This window comes from Megascapheus bottae, chromosome 14 (genome assembly GCF_031878675.1).
Source record: "Megascapheus bottae isolate mThoBot1 chromosome 14, mThoBot2.hap1, whole genome shotgun sequence".
Taxonomy (NCBI): domain Eukaryota; kingdom Metazoa; phylum Chordata; class Mammalia; order Rodentia; family Geomyidae; genus Megascapheus; species Megascapheus bottae.
In genome coordinates this window covers 6,821,415-6,839,393 of record NC_143522.1, presented here as the reverse complement: position 1 = coordinate 6,839,393, position 17,979 = coordinate 6,821,415, and the positions used below count along the sequence as shown (strand labels likewise).

Sequence of the window (17,979 nt, the reverse complement as noted above, 5' to 3'; positions counted from 1 at the left end):
AAAAAGTTTGGGGAAGGTCCCAGGTCCTGAGTTCAAACCCCAGAATGGACAGAAAACAAAAAAGAAAGAGGGGGGGAGAGTGTAAGTGGAGGGGAGCAAGATTTAGACAACCACAAATTGTGGATATCAAAAAATGAAAAGAATAGGTAGATTAATTTGATTGCACTAACAATCCATTAAAGGAATAACCAGAAAGATGATATACTGGTGAGGTGTAATTATTTAGGGGCTTAGAAACCTTTTGAAACTTCAAAAAATATCTTTCAAAGGCTTTTGAAGAGTGTTTTACTTAGCAAAACACATTATGAAAAGATAAACAAAAATAAGCTGCTTTCTAGCTTACATATTTATTCATTATAAAACGCTCTGTAGGAACTGGGAGTGTGGCTTAGTGGTAGAGTGCTTGCCTAGCATGCTGTGAAGCTCTGGATATTTGCTTCCTCAGTACCAAATAAACAGAAAAAGCCAGAAGTGGTGCTGTGGCTCGAATGGTAGAGTGCTAGCCTTGAGCACAGAGAGTCTGAGGTACAGAGCTCAGGCCCTTAGTTGAAGCCCCAGGACTGGAAAAAATAAAACAAAACAAAAAACACTGTGTACTGAAAAATAGAAAATATAAATACAGGGCCAGGAGTTTGGCCTAGTGGTAGAGTGCTTGCCTAGCATGCTCGAAGACCCAGGTTCTATTCCTTGGTACCACATACTTAGGAAAAGCCAGAAGTGGTGCTGAGGCTCAAGTGGTAGAGTTCTAGCCTTGAGAAAAATCCAAGGACAGTGCTCAGGCCCTGAGCTTAAGCCCAGGACTGGTGAAAAAGAAAAGAAAAAGAAAATATAAATACATAAGAACATATTTTAATTTACTAACTTCTTTCTACAATTTTTGGAGGATTTTTATTAAATAAATCATTCTGCAGGGCAGGGAGTGTAGCCCAGTGCTACAGTGCTTAAGCACTGGGATCGATTCCTTGGTACCACATATACAGGAAAAGTTGGAAGTGGCACTGTGGCTCAAGTGACAGATCGCTAGCCTTGAGCAAAAAGTGTCCAAGGACAGTGCCCAGGCCCTGAGCTCAAGCCCAGGACTGGAAAAAAAAAAAAAGAAAAAGAAAAAAAAGAAATTCCCATTAGCCTAGACACAGTATTTATTTCTATTTTGGGAGTACTAAGATTTGAACTGGGGCTTGCTAAGCCATGCACTTAAATGCCAAGACTTATGATACTGATAAAAGATACATACATTTGTGGGATACAAATATCTTCAAACAGCCCCTTCCCCATACAGTTAATGGTTTCTTACAAAAAAAGAGCGTATCAACAAAGAAAAGACAGTCTTTAACAAATTATGGAATTAGGCAAATTAAATGAAATTCAATCCATACTTCACACTTTCCACAAAAGTCCACTCAAAATAGGTAATTAACACAAATATAAAACTTTGCAGAAGGAAACATAGGAGAAATCTTATGTCCTTGGGTTAAACAAATAGTTCTTAGATGTAATATCAAAGTGGAATATTTAAGAAATTAACAAATTTGGGCCAGGAGTTTGGCCTAGAGGTAGACTGCTTGCCTTGCATGTATGAAGACCCGGGTTCAATTCCTTGGTACCACATACATAGTAAAAAGCCAGAAGTGGTACTGAGGCTCAAGTGGAAGAGCTCTAGCCTTGAGAAAGTCCAAGGACAGTGCTTAGGCCCGGAGCTCAAGCCCAGGACTGGCAAAAATAAGAAAAAAAGAAAAAGAAATTAACAAATTTATACTTCACCGATATAAAATTCTGCTAGGCATTCATTTTTCACTAGCTATTATCCTAGCTACTCAAATGACAGAGAAAAGGACCAAGGCTCAAAAACGACCTGGATATAAAGTTTAAGAAACCCCTCATCTTGGGCCAGGAGTTTAGCCTAGTGGTAGAGGGCTTGCCTGGCATGCACGAAGACCCAGGTTCAATTCCTCGGTACCACATACATAGAAAAAAGCCAGAAGTGGTGCTGAGGCTCAAATGGTAGAGCTCTAGCCTTGAGAAAGTCCAAGGACATTGGTCAAGCCCAGGACTGGCAAAAAAAATAAAGAAACCCCTTATCTCAACCAACAGCTGGTCATAGTAGCAAGCACCTGTAATCCCAACTACTACGGATGACAACTATTACTACTACTACTACTACTACTATTATTACTACTACTATTACTACTACTATTACTACTAGACTGAGACTGGGAAGATTATGGTTCCAGACTAATCCAGGTCAAAATATATGTATTTTACCTAAGACATCATCTCAACAGAAGAAGCTAGGCATGGTGGTATGAACCTGTCATTCAAGTTATGTCAGGAAGTGAGAAAGGGAAGGTTGCAGTCCCGGCCAGCCTGGGAAAAAGCAAGCCTCTATAATTTTTTTTAAAGGCAGGGCAAAAAGAGCTATGGCTTAAGCAGAAGAATACCTGCCGAGGCCCTGAGTTCAAACCCCAGTACTTCAGAACAAATAAACAAATCCTTCCATACTTTACTACAATATTGTTATTTCTTCTACAGACGTTTTACCCTAACGCAGAGGTTTGTAAAGTAAGCCCAAAGGTCAAATCAGACACACCCTGGTTTTATAAGTACAGTAATATACTATATAAAGACATTTCAGTCAAGGACAGACCATACCAGTGATCCACAAGAATGCACTACAGCATGTTTGTGGTGATGCTTGTATAAAAGCTACTGCATATAAAATATAACATACAATTATGTACAGTGCTTCATATTTGGTAATGATACCAAACAACTATAAGAATGGCTATGTACTTACTACTCTATACTAATTGCATTATCATTACTTTATAATGTACATCTTCTACTTGTAAAAAAAAAAGTTTACTGTGAAACAGCATACCTGTTAAATTGGCAGCATACATAGTTTCTGCATTTCTTGACCATATCAGAGGACATAGTCCAATAACTGATCTATGTCATCTATGTTTGTGAGCACATTCCATGATGTCCACACAATGACAAGACAATCTATCACATTTCTCACATTTCTTTACATGACTGTAAAGTTTTATTGTAACACAATTGTGTTCATTTGTGTAGCTACCTTTGCACTTTAACAATCAGTGAGTAATGCTGAGTATCTGCAACAGAGACAGATGACTTGGCCCCCACGTCTTAGAATATTTACAGAAACTAGCCAATTCCTGCCAAATATAAGAGCCTCAAAACTTCAATGTTTAGAGTTTAAAGACAATTAACTGAAAAGGAACCTGTAGAACTATGAAACAAAAACACCAAATGCTTGAGTTCTTACAACGCTAAACTGAGAAGCTGATTTATAAAAATGATCAAATTAAACAGCTTGATTTTGAAGCTACTGAACTTTATTCTTTATAAACTATCTTCTATAGTTCCAACTACGGAGCAAAATACTCACAATTTACAATGTATTTAACAAGAATGAATATTTTTACCATGAACACATTATTTTCCATAAAACAAGACTGGCTGCTGGGGGCTGGTGGCTCATGCCTCTAATTCTAGCTATTCAGGAGGCTGAGGATCATGGTTCAAAGCCAGCCTGGGCACAGAAGTCCAATCTATTAGCTCCAATTAACCACCAGAAAACTGAAAGTAGCACTGTGGCTCAACATTGTAGAGAAGTAGCTTTGTGGTAAAGAGCAGCACCCAGGCCCAGAGTTCAAGTCCTATGACCCACAAAAACAAACAAGCAAAACACTCTGGCCATTTCCTATTGGCTTTATTTCACTCTTTCAATTTCTATGCAGTCACTGGAAATCACAGTGATAGAGCCAACAAGCAACCAATCATGAGTCTACAGCTCATTTACTGGTGTGAAAAGAACTTAGCTTTTGTTTTGTTTCTTTTTTGTTCTTGTTTTTATTTTAACCTCCATAAGTTTTCATCCAGCTAACTTTGTCTTTATTCAAAATACAACTCATGACCCCATGCATGGTGGAGCATACTTGTAATCTCTCAGCATTGACCCAACCTGGGCTACATAACTAGAACCTATCTTAAAAATAAGTAAGTAAATTAGGCTCAGGAGTTTGGCCTAGTGGTAGAGTGCTTGCCTACCATGCATGAAGCCCCAGGTCCGATTCCTCAGTACTACACATACAGAAAAAGCCAGAAGTGGTGCTGTGGCTCAAGTGAGAAAGCCCAGGGACACTGCCCAGGCTCTGAGTTCAAGCCCCAGGACTGGCAAAAAATAAAAGTAAATCAATAAATACAAATAAAAAAATAAAGTTATCCAGGCACTAGTGGTTCATACTAGTAATCCTAGCTACTTAGGAGGCCATGATCTGAGGACTGAGGTTCAAAGTGCTTGGACAGAAAAGTATATGAGACTCTTTATCTCTAATTAATCACCAAGAAATTGAAAATAGAGCAGTAGACCAAGTGGCAGAACACCAGCCTTGAGCAAAAACAGCTTAGGATCCAGGCTCTGAATTCAAGCCCTAGGCCTGGCACAAAAAACAAGTAAGTAAATAAAATTAACTTTCTTAAGCGGACGACTCTTTACTTGTAGTTGGTCTCTAGAGGCTTCCCTTCTTTACACACTGACCAATTATGATCTCCATAATAATTCTTCCCAAATGTTATTGGCCTTCCTCTTTTAGTTCTTCAATTACACATTTGTTTCTTCAATTACACATATATTTTGCACAAGCTAGGTGTTGGTGGCTTACATCTGTAATCCTAGCTAATCAGGAGGCCGAGATCTGAGGACTGTGATTCCAAGCCAACCCTGATGGAAAAGTCCATGAAACTCTTATTTCCAATTAACTACCAAAATTTCTGCAAACGGAACTGTGGGTCAAGTGGTGGAGCACTAGCCTGGAAGACAAAAGCTCAGGGACAGCACTCAGGCTCAGCATTCAAGCACCAGGACCAGCACAAAATTTGAAGGAAAAAAAAAGGTCAGTTGAGGGGCCGGGAGTTTGGCCTAGTGGTTAAAGTGCTTGCCTAGCATGCATGAAGACCCGGGTTTGATTCCTCGGTACCACATATATAGAAAAAAGCCGGAAGTGGTGCTGAGGCTCAAGTGGTAGAGCTCTAGCCTTGAGAAAGTCCAAGGACAGTGCTCAGGCCCTGAGCTCAAGCCCAGGACTGGCAAAAAAAAAAAAAAAAAAAAAAAGTCAGTTGAGATCGAAAATTTGAGTAAGAGTTTATGTACTAATGTGAATAAATTCTTAGAGTATTATTTCATCTGTCCTTTGAAGGAAAAAAAGGGTTTTTGAATCATTGATAGAGCTTCTATATACAAAAGGCAAACCAAAGAATTTACTATGTTTGATAAACACTATGAGGAATGTTTGATAACAGGAAAATACTTAACATTTTCTTTCTTCATTTAATAATTTTAATACCACTCCTTCAATCTCCAAACTCCAGTATAGGTCAAGAAAATTTAAGTTTTACTGACATAAATTATATACAACTATTAATATCATGACTCTGAGTTATAAAGAACTTTAGTTTGAGGAGCAGAAGAGTGCTTGCCTAGCATGCATGAAGCTCTAAGTTCAATTCTTTGGTACAACATACACAGAAAAAGCTGGAAGTGGTGCAGTGACTCAGGTGGAAGAAAGATAACCTTGAGAGAAAAAAAAATAACTTTAGTTTCTAAATGTATTATTTAGTTTGACTCTCTCCCCTCTCTCTCTCTCTCTCTCTCTCTCTCTCTCTCTCTCTCTCTCTCTCTCTCTCTCTCTCTCTCTTCTTTCTTTCTGCAGTGTTGGGGCCCAATGCATTCTAGGCAAGCATTCTACCTCTGACTACATCCTCAGCCCTCTCCACTTTAAATTGCAAATGTTACATTTAATGTCACTTTATTAATATAAGAGGCATAGAGACCAAAATATTTCTCCAAGAAAAATTTCAAGGGATCTACCTTCACTCCAAGGTCTTAAAGCTAGCCTGGGAAATTGCAGCAGGAGGACTGTTTGAGACCAGTGACTAGCAACCAACTGAAGGCCACCATGGGTAAGCATAGCCAGGCATTATTGAAACATAAAGCAAAGCCCTAACCAAGATTCAAACCTGTAATCTCAACTACACTGGAGATAAGAGATCTAGGGGATCATGGTTTGAGGACAGCCTTTTTAAAAAGTTAGCAAGACTCCCAATCTCAACATATATGCTAGAAATGACAGCAAACACCTATAATCCCAACTAAAAATGCCGGGTAAGAAGATCTAGGATTGGTCCAGGCCAGCCCCAGGCTTTTAGACCTGTTTAAAAAATAATAATTAGAAGCAACCTAGGTATCTGCAGTGGCTCACAACTGTAATCCTAACTACTCAAAAGACTGAGATAAAGATGATTTTGGTTCAAAATCAGCATGGGTAGAAAGGTCCAGGAGACTCCATTTCTAAAAACAACCTGCAAAAAGCCAGGCTGGAAATGTAGCTCAAGCAATAAAGTTCCAGCTAAGAAAGTAGAATGAACATTAGTGCCACCAAAAGAAAAATAAAAAACCTAAATAAATGAAATGAAATGTTATGTTTCAGATTAACTCGGTATTATTAAGATATCAGGATAATCTACAGATTAAACATAATCCTTACCAAAAACATAAACACAATTTTTCATGAGTGTGAGCAAGTAGATTCTAAATTCTATATGGAAAGGCAAAGAAACTAAAATAACCATAAAAAAGTTGACTTATACTACCTGATGTCAATAAATGTTTAAGCTATATTTCAAGATTGTGTATTATTGGCAAAAAAAAAAAAAGAGAGCAATGTCTAGGTTACAGAGTTTTTTACAAAGATACAAGGGCAATTCAATAACAAGGGAGAATTCTTTCAACAACCAGTCATAGAATAATAACACAAATAATCTGGACTCTACTTGTACTTCTCACTTTACATAAAAATTCAAAATGAGGGCCAGGAGTTTGGCCTTGCGGTATAGTGCTTGCCTAGCATGCATGAAGACCCGGGTTCGATTCCTCAGCACCACAAACAGAAAATAACCAGAAGGGGGGCCGGGAGTTTGGCCTAGTGGTTAAAGTGCTTGCCTAGCATGCATGAAGACCCGGGTTCGATTCCTCGGTACCACATACATAGAAAAAAGCCGGAAGTGGTGCTGAGGCTCAAGTGGTAGAGCTCTAGCCTTGAGAAAGTCCAAGGACAGTGCTCAGGCCCTGAGCTCAAGCCCAGGACTGGCCAAAAAAAAAAAAAAGAGAAAAGAAAATAACCAGAAGGGGTGCTGAGGTTCAAGTGGTAGAGCTATAGCCTTAAGAAAGTTCAAGGAGAGTGCTCAGGGCCTAAGCTCAAGTCCATGACTGACCAAAAAAAAAAAAAATCAAAATGAAACATAAAGGAATACAAAATTTTAAAACTCACTAAACTCTTAGAAGAACTAAAAAGTCACTAAGAAAATGTCAAGTGACCTTGAGTAAGGCAATGAGTAATTTAGTTTCATCAAAATTTAGAACATCAATACTTTTGGGACCAGGAGTATGGCCTAATGGTAGAGGACCTGCCTACCATGCACGAAATTCTTGGTTTGATTCCTTGGTACCACATACACAGAAAAAAGCCAGAAATGGTGCTGAGGCTCAAGTGGTAGAACTCTAGCTTTGAGAAAGTCCAAGGACAGTGCTCAGGCCCTGAGCTCAAGCTCAGGACTGGCAAAAAAAAAAAAAAATCACAGAGATACTGCAGATAAAATGCAGAATCTTTACTCCTTTTTGCTAGCACCAGCATTGCCTTTGTAATCTTCTTGACTTTCTTCAGTCTACTGCATTCCTTTCATTGTTTTTTTGAAGTCTTTTTTTTTTCTTCTCACACAGGTCATGTCTTAATAGTCTGTGTAATAATATAGAATCCTTCATGAATTTACCTATCATGTTTGTAAAGAGTTCATGCTATTCTGTCTATCATCCCAATTTTAGTATGTGTGCTCCTGATGCCAAACACTAATCACTACAAAAGGGGAAGTGGGGCTGTGGCTCAAGGGGTAGAGGGGTAGCCTTGAGCTGAAGAGCTCAGGGATAGCGCTCACTCAGGCCCAGAGGTCAAGACCCACTAAAAAAAAAAAAAACAAAAGAAAAGAAAAGACAAAATGCTAAGCACTATAAAATTCCATTTACATAATACTTGAGAAAAGGCAAATTATAGGATCACCAGTTGCCAGAGAGAGGTTAAGTTTGCAGAATGACTGATTTAAAAAGTGCAGCACAAAAGTATTTTATTTTATTTTTTTAACCAGTCCTGGGCTTGAGCTCAGGGCCTGAGCACCGTCCTTGGACTTTCTCAAGGCTAGAGCTCTACCACTTGAGCCTCAGCACCACTTCCGGCTTTTTTTTCTATGTATGTGGTACCAAGGAATCGAACCCAGGTCTTTGTGCATGCTAAGCAAGCACTTTAACCACTAGGCCAAACTCCCTGCCCCAGCACAAAAGTATTTTAAGTGATGAAAGTGTTTTGTATTTCTCCTGGGGTGGTATACAAACTTGCAATCTTTCTTAAAAAGAAAGGAAATGATAACATAATTGTTCATCCTAACTGGCAGAAAATCTGACAATGCAAGGATGAGAAACCACTAGCACTCATATAATTGGCAGGAATGAGTCATTACACCTTTAGAGGTAATTTGCTTGTAGCTAGTAAAGTTGAAAATGTCTTTCAACCTATCAGCAATTTCCTTACAGGTTGCATACACACAGAAAGACATTCATGAAACCCTGTTTAAAATGCCCCCAAAATGGATGGAGGTGTTGCTCAGTGGTAACCTACTTAGCAAGAGGCCCTGAGTTTGAACCCCAGGGTCAAGAGGGGAGAAGGGTTATTGAAAAACTGGAAACAACTCTTCAGTGGACAAATAATTGTGATTTGTGGCTATAAAAAAAAAAAAAACCACCTGAAAACAATGTATAAGAGTAAAGAAAAAAAAGTCAACTCTGCCAGTTTCTTACATGATTTGGAAAAAGTAACATGTTGGTTTATGGTGAGGAACCCACAGGAGGTGGCACATACCTCTGGAGGTACACTAGCACTCTGGAGATTGAGCAAGGAGGATTGAGAGTTTGAGGCCAGACGGTGCTACATAGAGACTCTGAAGCTAGGCTGGGCTAACCTTCATGACATAGGTCGTAATAGATAAGATTTTTTTTTTACTTTGCTTTTGGCTTTATTTAGACTTTCTTTTCTTTTTTTTCATATGTTTTTTATTCTAATTAATAGAAGGGTTACATGATATTTGCCAGATAGATGGTGCATTAATTCCCATATATTGATACCCTTTCACATGTCTTGGTCCCGATTTCCCTCCCCTTAGATAAGATTTTTAATCAAGATCATAATTCAGAAGACTGTATTAAGAGCTAAAGCATTGTGGCAATTTAGGCCATCCTTAGGAAGAACTTTTATAATCTCACGTTCATCTTTGAGTTCATCTTTACTAGTCGTTCAAGCGAAAGCTAAAAATCAATCAAGAAAGCCACTCATAGTAAGACAGCTAATCGTTTTAGAGAAAGATAAAATGATCACTTGTTATAGTTTTGCCTGCTTAATAACTACTTACATTTGTAATATGCCCACAGGGATCATATAAAAATCAGATAATATTCAAGAAATTTACTAATTTTCATTACTACCAATATTTACACTTCAAAGATACCAATAAACAACACATCATTTAATACTTATTAACTTCTGTTACAATTCAATTCTGTTCAAATCATTATTAGCATGTTATCATTAAACACAGCATTCTTAAAAAGTTCACAAGTATTAATGCTTTTCACCCAGTCAGTCGGATCAAAAACTTCAAATTCTTGTTATTTCGGCTTTCCAAATATAAACTCTTAAAATTCTAAATTCGAATGTATAAAACCCGCTTAGCTAACCTTATTATAAATGCCTGGGAAAACCTTTTCAACAGAAACCTAAATTCCACCCACATTACCGTATGTCAATCAACTACAACAGAGGGAGAGTTATCATCATGAAGTTACATAATTTACGACAAAGATCCCTGGAAGCGATCTGTAATTTACAGACTCCAAAGTTCAATCTCCCAGCAAATGATCAGAAAGCACCCGGGAAATTAGGCTTTTCGTTAAAAAACAAAAAACCAAAACCCAACAATAACAACGAAGTGTTCACCAGGAAGCAGGAACTGTCTATCTGTTTAAGGAACGCGGCCAGGGGACCGGGAGCCTCCTGACGCAGGCACGGGAACGCTGACCACATTCCGTGTTCTCTGGGAAAGTCTTTTCCCCCGCGGATCTCCCGGTCCCGCCGGGAGGGAGTCCGGGCCGTTGCGAGCTCAACCCCGGCGCCGGCGCCGCCCCTCCCCAGTCGCCCTCACCGAGCCCCCAACCACTCCGGCGGGTCGGAATGGAGACCGCGCCGAGGAGCACCCAGGGCTCCGGCGCGGGCAGCGGGCGCGGGCAGCGTTCCTCCGGGGGACAAAGGTTGGGCTCGCACCGGGCCCACGTACCCGCTGCCCGGGGCGATCCCGCCGCCGAGCCCGGGGACGGGCCGGGGCCCGGCGCGCTGGGAAAGGGGTACGGGGGGAGGGGCCGTGCCCCCTCCGCTGCCCAGCCGCCCCGCTGCCCAGCCGCCCCGCTGCCCAGCCGCCCCTCTCCCCGCGTCCGCGCTCCCGGCGACCTGTTGAAGATTCTGGCCGCCGCCACGGGTCCGCCTCTTACCTCCGCAACGCGGTGGCCGCCGTTCCTCCAGACTACAGAAGCGACAGTCCTGCGGCGGACGGCCTTCAGAAATACCGGATAAAGAATCCAGAAAACTCCCGACTCCCCACCTCAGAGTCTCTTAGTCCCCTCCCCCTCCTCACCGCCAGCCTCCTCCGTCGCCGCCGTCGCCGCTGCCCGCAACTCCACCTCGAGACCGCGCGAGACCAGCCCCCGCGGCAGCCGCGAGACCGCGCACGCGCCCCCGGGATTCTGGCGCAGCGAGCGCGCCTAGCCCAGTCCCCGCCCCCAATCACATACTCACCCACCCAGGCCCCGCCCAGAGCCGGCGCGGACCGCCCAATCCGGAGCCCGCGTCGAGAGGGCGCCTGCTCATTGGTCAGCTCTGTAGCTCTGAGCAGTCGGGGGCGCGCGTTCACGCGCCTCCGCGTATAAAAGGCGAATCTGCCGGCCGCGGGTATTGTGGAGCGGCTTCGGAGCGGGCCGCCCGGCCGGGAGCGTCGTTTCCTAAGGGCGGAACCTGGAGCGGGCCGCTGCTTCCTCGGGGTCCCCATCTTCCTCAGGTGACGGTCGTCTCCTGAGGGCAGTTCTTTTCTAGTCAGGCACGGTCGCTGTAGCTTTCCCCAGCCACCGTGACGCCAGCGCATGGAGCGCTTAGTGTTTACAGAATTCCCTGACTCTATCGACGACTCTGAGAAGCTTCCAGCCGGAACCAGCTCTGAAAAACAAACAACAGCAACAACAACAACAAAACCAACACCACACACACAACCAGAAAGGCCGCTCAGGGCCACAGCTGTCTTCATCACACGGGGCCGGGGCCAGTATTCAGGGGGCCCTGAACGCATTCCCAGCAGAGAAACTGTCAGCACGTTTCCCTTAACGCCTCCTAAAGAAAGCCATCCAAGGTCTGCGTGGTTAGAGTAATCTTATCCCCAAGGGTATCCCGCCTTGCTGTTTGTTAACCAACCCCTTCTTACTGGGCTGAAATCCAGCACTTGAGCCTGTTGTGTCTCCCAGTTTTGGGGTACATTGTGTGGACAACCCTGATGGGTAAGACAACCTGTGATAGGCAAGCCATCACGGTTTTCCTAGTTTACTTCCACTGTGGTGATGGGTTTTAAAAAATCATCATTCCCATTATCTTCAGGCCTGCCCTTCCTTTCTTTAAAAAACAAAAACATTATTTTTCTTAACCTCTCCCTTTGGACACCGGATGGGTTACTGGTATTCTATTGAACTGTGGTGCTCTGAACTAAGAAAATCACCATTCCAGATGATCAAGATTTGGGATAACCTACCTGTCTTGGGTTATCACCCCCAAATCTGAGCAGTAGTCTATTCAAGACTTTTTTCAAGTTGGGACTGTTTAAATAGAAGGATCCAGGACATGACGCTATTGCCTGCCAACTCTGGCCTTTAATCCTCTTGCTATCAGACATTCTTCAGTGAACACTGAATACCAGTTCCAAAGCAACATTAACTGCACAGCCTTGGCCCACATTCCTCCACAAAGATGCCTTGAAAAAGGTGTGAGCTGCAAATAGTCTCCAGAATTCTAGAAAATTACTAGCCACACACCAAAAGGAACTAAAGGTTAGTGTGTAACATTTTCTTTTTAAAGTTCTTCATGTAATGAATCTCCCTCCAGCTCCTCAATAAGTTTTTCCTAGCTCAGTTCGTCAACCTTGGGACTGCTGTCATTCATGAGTGGCTGAGAATTTCTTGTGAGGGCTGCCCTCTCCACTATAGGATGTTTGTCAGTGTACTCAGCTTCTGCCCATCCGATGCCAGGTACTCCTCCCCACTTATGACAAAGATGTCTCCAGACATTGTTGGGGGTGAGGTGCTTGACACAGAACAAAAGAACCAGTTATGTCCACTAACTGTTCAAAGAAATGGATAAATACCAACATCTCCCACATTCTACCTCCTATCACTCACTTATGACTACAGGACAATTTTATTTTCCATTTTACTTATGAGAGCTATATATTTATTATCGATCTTTTCAAATTAGCTCCATAAATTCAAGGACTTATTCTATTTTATTCACCACTATTTATTCTTAGATCTTAGCATTTAATATATAAGTGGTACTCAACAAATATTTAGAAGAGCAATGATGAAAAGGTCAAAGATAGACTTCAGCCTTGTGTGTGTATGTGTGCCCATTCTGGTGCTTAAATAGGGCCTGGACACTGTTCCTCTTTTTGCTTCAGGCTGGGACTCTACCACTTGAACTACAGCTCCACTTCCAGCTTTTTGGTGGTTAATTGGAGATAAGGGACTCACAGACTTTCCTGCCCAGGCTGACTTTGAACCTTTATCCAAAGATCTCAGCCTCCTGAGTAGCTAGGATTACAGGAGTGAGCCCCTGGTGCCTGGCTAGCCTTCAGCTTTTTCAGATATTTGGCCTATAATATCCCATTTAAAGAATTCTGCATAAAGATGGCAGTTTCTGCCTCCTGCTTCACCATCTTTACAAATTTATCATGGAAAAGCCCTAAATTTTCCATGTGATATACTGAAACAGAATTGGAATAAATATTGACCCTTAACCAGGTTTTTAAAAGTATATTGGTGTAGTAAGAGATCTAGCTATAGAGTATGAAAATGGAAAACGTGTCCTATGTGATATTACAAAGAATTATGAATATTATGGAAAATCAAAACAATTTATATAATGAATTTCCTCTGATCATAAAGCTGATTTTAAGAGAAAAAGCAGTACATCATTAAGAGCAAGCAGGTTTGAGCATGTATGTACTATTCCTTAAACCTAATAAAGTTGTTAGCTTTCTGTCACTGTGACAAAATACCTGAGGAAAACTTAATAAAGGCTTAATCAGGGATTTGGGAGGTTCATGTTTGGCTTTGCTGCTTTGAATCTGTGGCTGTGTAGATCATATATAGTAGAGGACATTGTTCACCTCATGGTGGCTTGGGAGCAGAGAGAGAGAAGTTGTGGGGTTGGCTAGGGTCCCAGATATCCCTTTCAGCAACATCCCTGCCTTACTCCCTCCCCTCTACCTGCCCCAGTGACTAGGCCTTCCCATGAAAAGATTTCGACTGCTTCCCAATAGCACTGCAGATTGGAAACCACGCCTCAATACATGGGGTCTTTGGGACATTCAAAAAATCAAATTATAGAACCTTTGTAATTAGCCTATAAATATAGTCTTTTAAAAATCAATTTATTGCCAGGTGTGGTGGCTCACACCTGTAATCCTAGCTACTTACCAGGCTGAGATCTGAGGAGCAAGGTTCAAAGCCAGCCCAGGCACAAAAGTACCCGAGACTCTTATCTCCAGTTAACCTCTAGAAAAGAGGAAGGGTGGTAGCCTTGACCTGAAGAGCTCAGGGATAGGGCCCAGGCTGAGTTCAAGCCCCATGACCCACATAAAAAAGTCAATTTATTGAAGTATAATTTATATGCAATTAAATACATCCTTTTATTGTGCATATGCCAGTCCTGGGGCTTGAACTCAAGGGCTGGGTCTTGTCCTTGAGCTTTTTTGCTCAAAGTTTGTATTCTACCACTTAAATCACAGCTCCACTTCTGGTTTTTTGGTAGGTAACTGAAGATAAGAGTCTCATAGACCTCTTGCTAAGTTGGCTTTGAATCATTATCCTCAGATTTTTTTCCTCCTGTGCAACTAGGATTGTAGACATAAGCCATGAGCACCAGACAAAAATACATCTATTTTTAAGTATTTAGTTTGTGTGTACGAATGTAGCCAAACACTGTAGAAAACATCTATTTTCCCTTCCTCTCTCTCTCCCTCCCTCCCTCCCTTCCTTCCTTCCTTTTGCCTGTCCTGGGGCTTGAACTCAGGGGCTGAGCACTGTCCTTGGGATTTCTCAAGGCTAGTGTTCTACAACCTGAGCCACAGCACCACTTCCAGCTTTTTCTGTGTATGTGGCACTGAGGAATTGAACCTAGGGCTTCATGTATGCTAGCCAGGCACTCTACCACTAGGCCATGGTCCCCACCAAAAGTATCTATTTTCTTAAGTTTCCTGATACTGGGCCTGGAGTTTGGCCTAGTGGTAGAGTGCTTGCCTAACATGCATGAAGACCTGGGTTCAATTCTTCCATACCACATATATAGAAAAAGCCAGAAGTGGTGCTGTGGCTCAAGCAGTAGAACTCTAGCCTTGAGAAAGCCCAAGGACAGTGCTCAGGTCCTGAGCTCAAGGCCAGGACTGCCCCCCCCAAAAAAGAAAAAAAGTTTCCCAATACTATTTCATAATACCCTCCTACCTAACCCCACCCCTGACTACCACTGACAGATTTTTTTTATACATTGGTTTCATCTTCTAAATCTTCCTATAAATTTTATTATGTACTTTAAGTTCATCTTCTAAATGGTCCTATAAATTTTAATTACACAATCTAGCTTCTTTCACTCAACATAATGTTTCTCAGATTCAGCCATGTGTTGTAGCATTTATTAGTAGTTTGTTTCTTTTGTTGCTAAGTAGTACTACTATATGAACATACCAGTGTGTTTAACTACTCATCAGTTGTGGGTCATTTGGGTTGTTTCCAGTTTTTCTGCTGCTGTGAGTAAAATTCCATGACCATTTGTTTATGAATCTTGGTTTTAACATATGCCTTGCTATGAATACAACTTCATTATTCTTGAGTAAATATGCAGGAGTAGAATTGCTTGGTCATCGGGAATGTGTTACATTTATAAAGATTCTTTTTCAAAGTATGTGTACACCAACTTTTGGAAAGGCTCTTACCAGATATTAATAACCAGTTGTACTTCCAATTTCTTTTCTATAGATAATCTGCATCAAGGAAGTAGTTTTTATAAAAGACCATAGTTACTGTTGTGTATGTGTATTCCTGATTGTAGCATTCTCCCAGTCTCTAGTTGGTTTCATGGGAATCTTTTCCACTCTTGATTGAGGAGGTGGGAAGAAATTCCATCTCTGTAGTAGTAGGGAAAGGCTGTGAGCCAAGAAAATGAGTAGTTGATTTTTCTTTAGAGTAATGTTATTCTATGGAAATAGTCTATGAGTTACATGTGTTTTGTTCACAAATATATTCTGCATGTTTTTAAATTGCATCATTAAAAATAAATGGATAAAATTAATCTTTAAATAATATTTTGGGTTAAATATTACTTAAATAACAAACAATATAACCAAATAATATAAAAATTTAAGCCAGGTGCCTGTGGCTCATGCCTCTAATCCTAGCTACTCAAGGAGGCTGAGATCTAAGGATATCAATTTGAAGCCAACCTGGTCAGAAATCTCCCTGTAAGACTTTTATCTATCTCCATTTAATCACTCATAAAGCAGAACTGGTGCTGTGACTCAAAGTGGTAGAGCACTGGCCTTAGCAAAAGAACTCAGAAACAGTTCCCAGGCCCTGAGTTCAAGCCCCACGACCAACAAAAAATAAAAACAAAAAAACTGCCAAATTTTGCTTAATTAAGCATAATGAAGTATACTCTTTGGGGGGGGCGGTTTCTGGGGCTTGAACTCGGGGCCTGGGCAGTCCTTGGGCTTTCCCAAGGCTTACACTCTGCCACTTGAGCCATAGCACCACTTCTGGCGTCCTTCTTTCTTTTATCTTTCTTTTATCTTTTTTTTTGTTTTTCTCTGTCCAGTCCTGGGCTTGAGCTCAGGGCTTGAGTACTGTCCTTGGGTTTTTTCCTCCAGGTTAGAACCCTACCACATGAGCCACAGCACTACTCTGGCTTTTTCTATGTATGTGGTAGCAAGGAATTGAATGCACATGCTAGGTAAATACTCCACCACCAGGCTAAACTTCTGGCCCCAAGTATTACACCTTTTTTTTCTTTTCTTTTTTGGCAGAACAAAATCAGGGCCTTATAGCTTTGCTTGCTTGGTGTTGCTTCATTTGAGCCATGCCTTCAGCATGGCTTTTGCCCAGGATTAGTTTGGAACCACATTCCTGTAGATCTTAGCCTTCTAGGTAACTAGGATTAACCATTGTGAGCCAGCGGTACCTGGTTATTTTCTTCATATATTTTTTATTGTAATTAATAGAAGGGTTACATTATATTCACCAGATAGAAGGTGCATTACTTCACAAATACTGATACCCTTTCTCATATCCTGTTTCCCATTTCCTTCCCTTCCCTCACAACTTGATTTCCCCGCTTCCCTCTCCTATTTCAAATAACCAATTAAGCATATATAAAATATTTCAGATAACAAGGTGAAATATTGTAACAATATGCGATAACCAAGGGACAGTAAAAGAGATGAGAGATAACATAGTACATCAAGGACAACAATCACTCATTATATGGCTTTTGTTTCTATATCCTGGAGGTCCTTTCATTTAGCGTCGTACTAGATGGCCTTATGTATCTAGGTTTTTGTTCTATTATAAATCTCTGCTAGGAGAGCCCAAGGTTCCTACTGATTATGACAAATGAGGGAAACCATTGAGCCTATGTTCCTTTGAGTCTGGCTTACTTCACTTAATATGATTTTTTCTAAGTCTTTCCATTTCCTTACAAATGGTGCAATGTTGTTCTTTCTGACAGCAGCATAGAATTCCATTGTGTACAAATACCACATCTTGTTGATCCACTCATCAACTGAGGGACATCTGGGTTGGTTCCATATGTTTGCTATGGTAAATAGTGCTGCAATGAACATCGTTGTGCTAGTGGATTTTTTACTGGTTATTTTTTAGGATAGAGTTTAGTTTCCTGCTTAATGTATACCTGAGCTATGCTCTGCCTTTAGGCCTCTTGTTCTCATTGAGATCATAGATCACAGGCATCTAGCTTCCCTCATGGAAGATGGAGTCCATGTATTTTTCTGTCTGGACTGGATTGACAATGTGATCCTCTTATTCTTAGCTTCCCAATTAACTACAGGTACAAGCATGAGCCACTGGTACCTCTCTCTCTCTCTCTCCTCATACATACACACATCACACACACACACACACACACACACACACACACACAAAGAGGTAGGTACATTTTTATTAAAATATTTTTAAAAGTCTGGTGTGTATTTTACACTGATATCTCCTTTGGACACTTTCAATAGTTGACATAAAAAAAGGTAGGATTAAGTCAGTCACTAGTGGCCCTATACTGATGATAATAATGTAAAAGAATCATTTTCATAATTTCAGTAGCTTTATAATTGCGAGCCAAATGTGAGTGAGCATGAAGTGTTAAAAAGATGAAAGGGAAAGTTATCATTTTGGGCTAACATCTAAAAAGAAATCTAAATGTATATATAAGGCTGAGTATGATCTTTATGCCTGTAGTCTCGGGCACTCTAGTCTGAAAACAG

At 41.1% G+C, this 17,979-nt stretch overlaps 1 protein-coding gene and 1 non-coding gene across 5 annotated transcripts in view; both read right to left on the bottom strand.

Moving 5' to 3' along the window:
- Positions 1-10,810, bottom strand: part of Pals1 (protein associated with LIN7 1, MAGUK p55 family member) — a 65,906-nt gene extending 55,096 nt beyond the window's left edge. For all 4 annotated transcript variants that reach the window (XM_090344317.1, XM_090344319.1, XM_090344318.1 and 1 more), the window contains exon 1: positions 10,670-10,810. The gene's annotated coding sequence lies outside the window, so the exon portion shown is untranslated. The remainder of the gene's footprint in view (positions 1-10,669) is intronic.
- On the bottom strand, positions 7,827-7,931 carry LOC150054583 (U6 spliceosomal RNA). The gene has a single exon (XR_016537705.1). It is a non-coding gene; the product is annotated as a U6 spliceosomal RNA (small nuclear RNA).
- Positions 10,811-17,979: the final 7,169 nt, after the last annotated feature.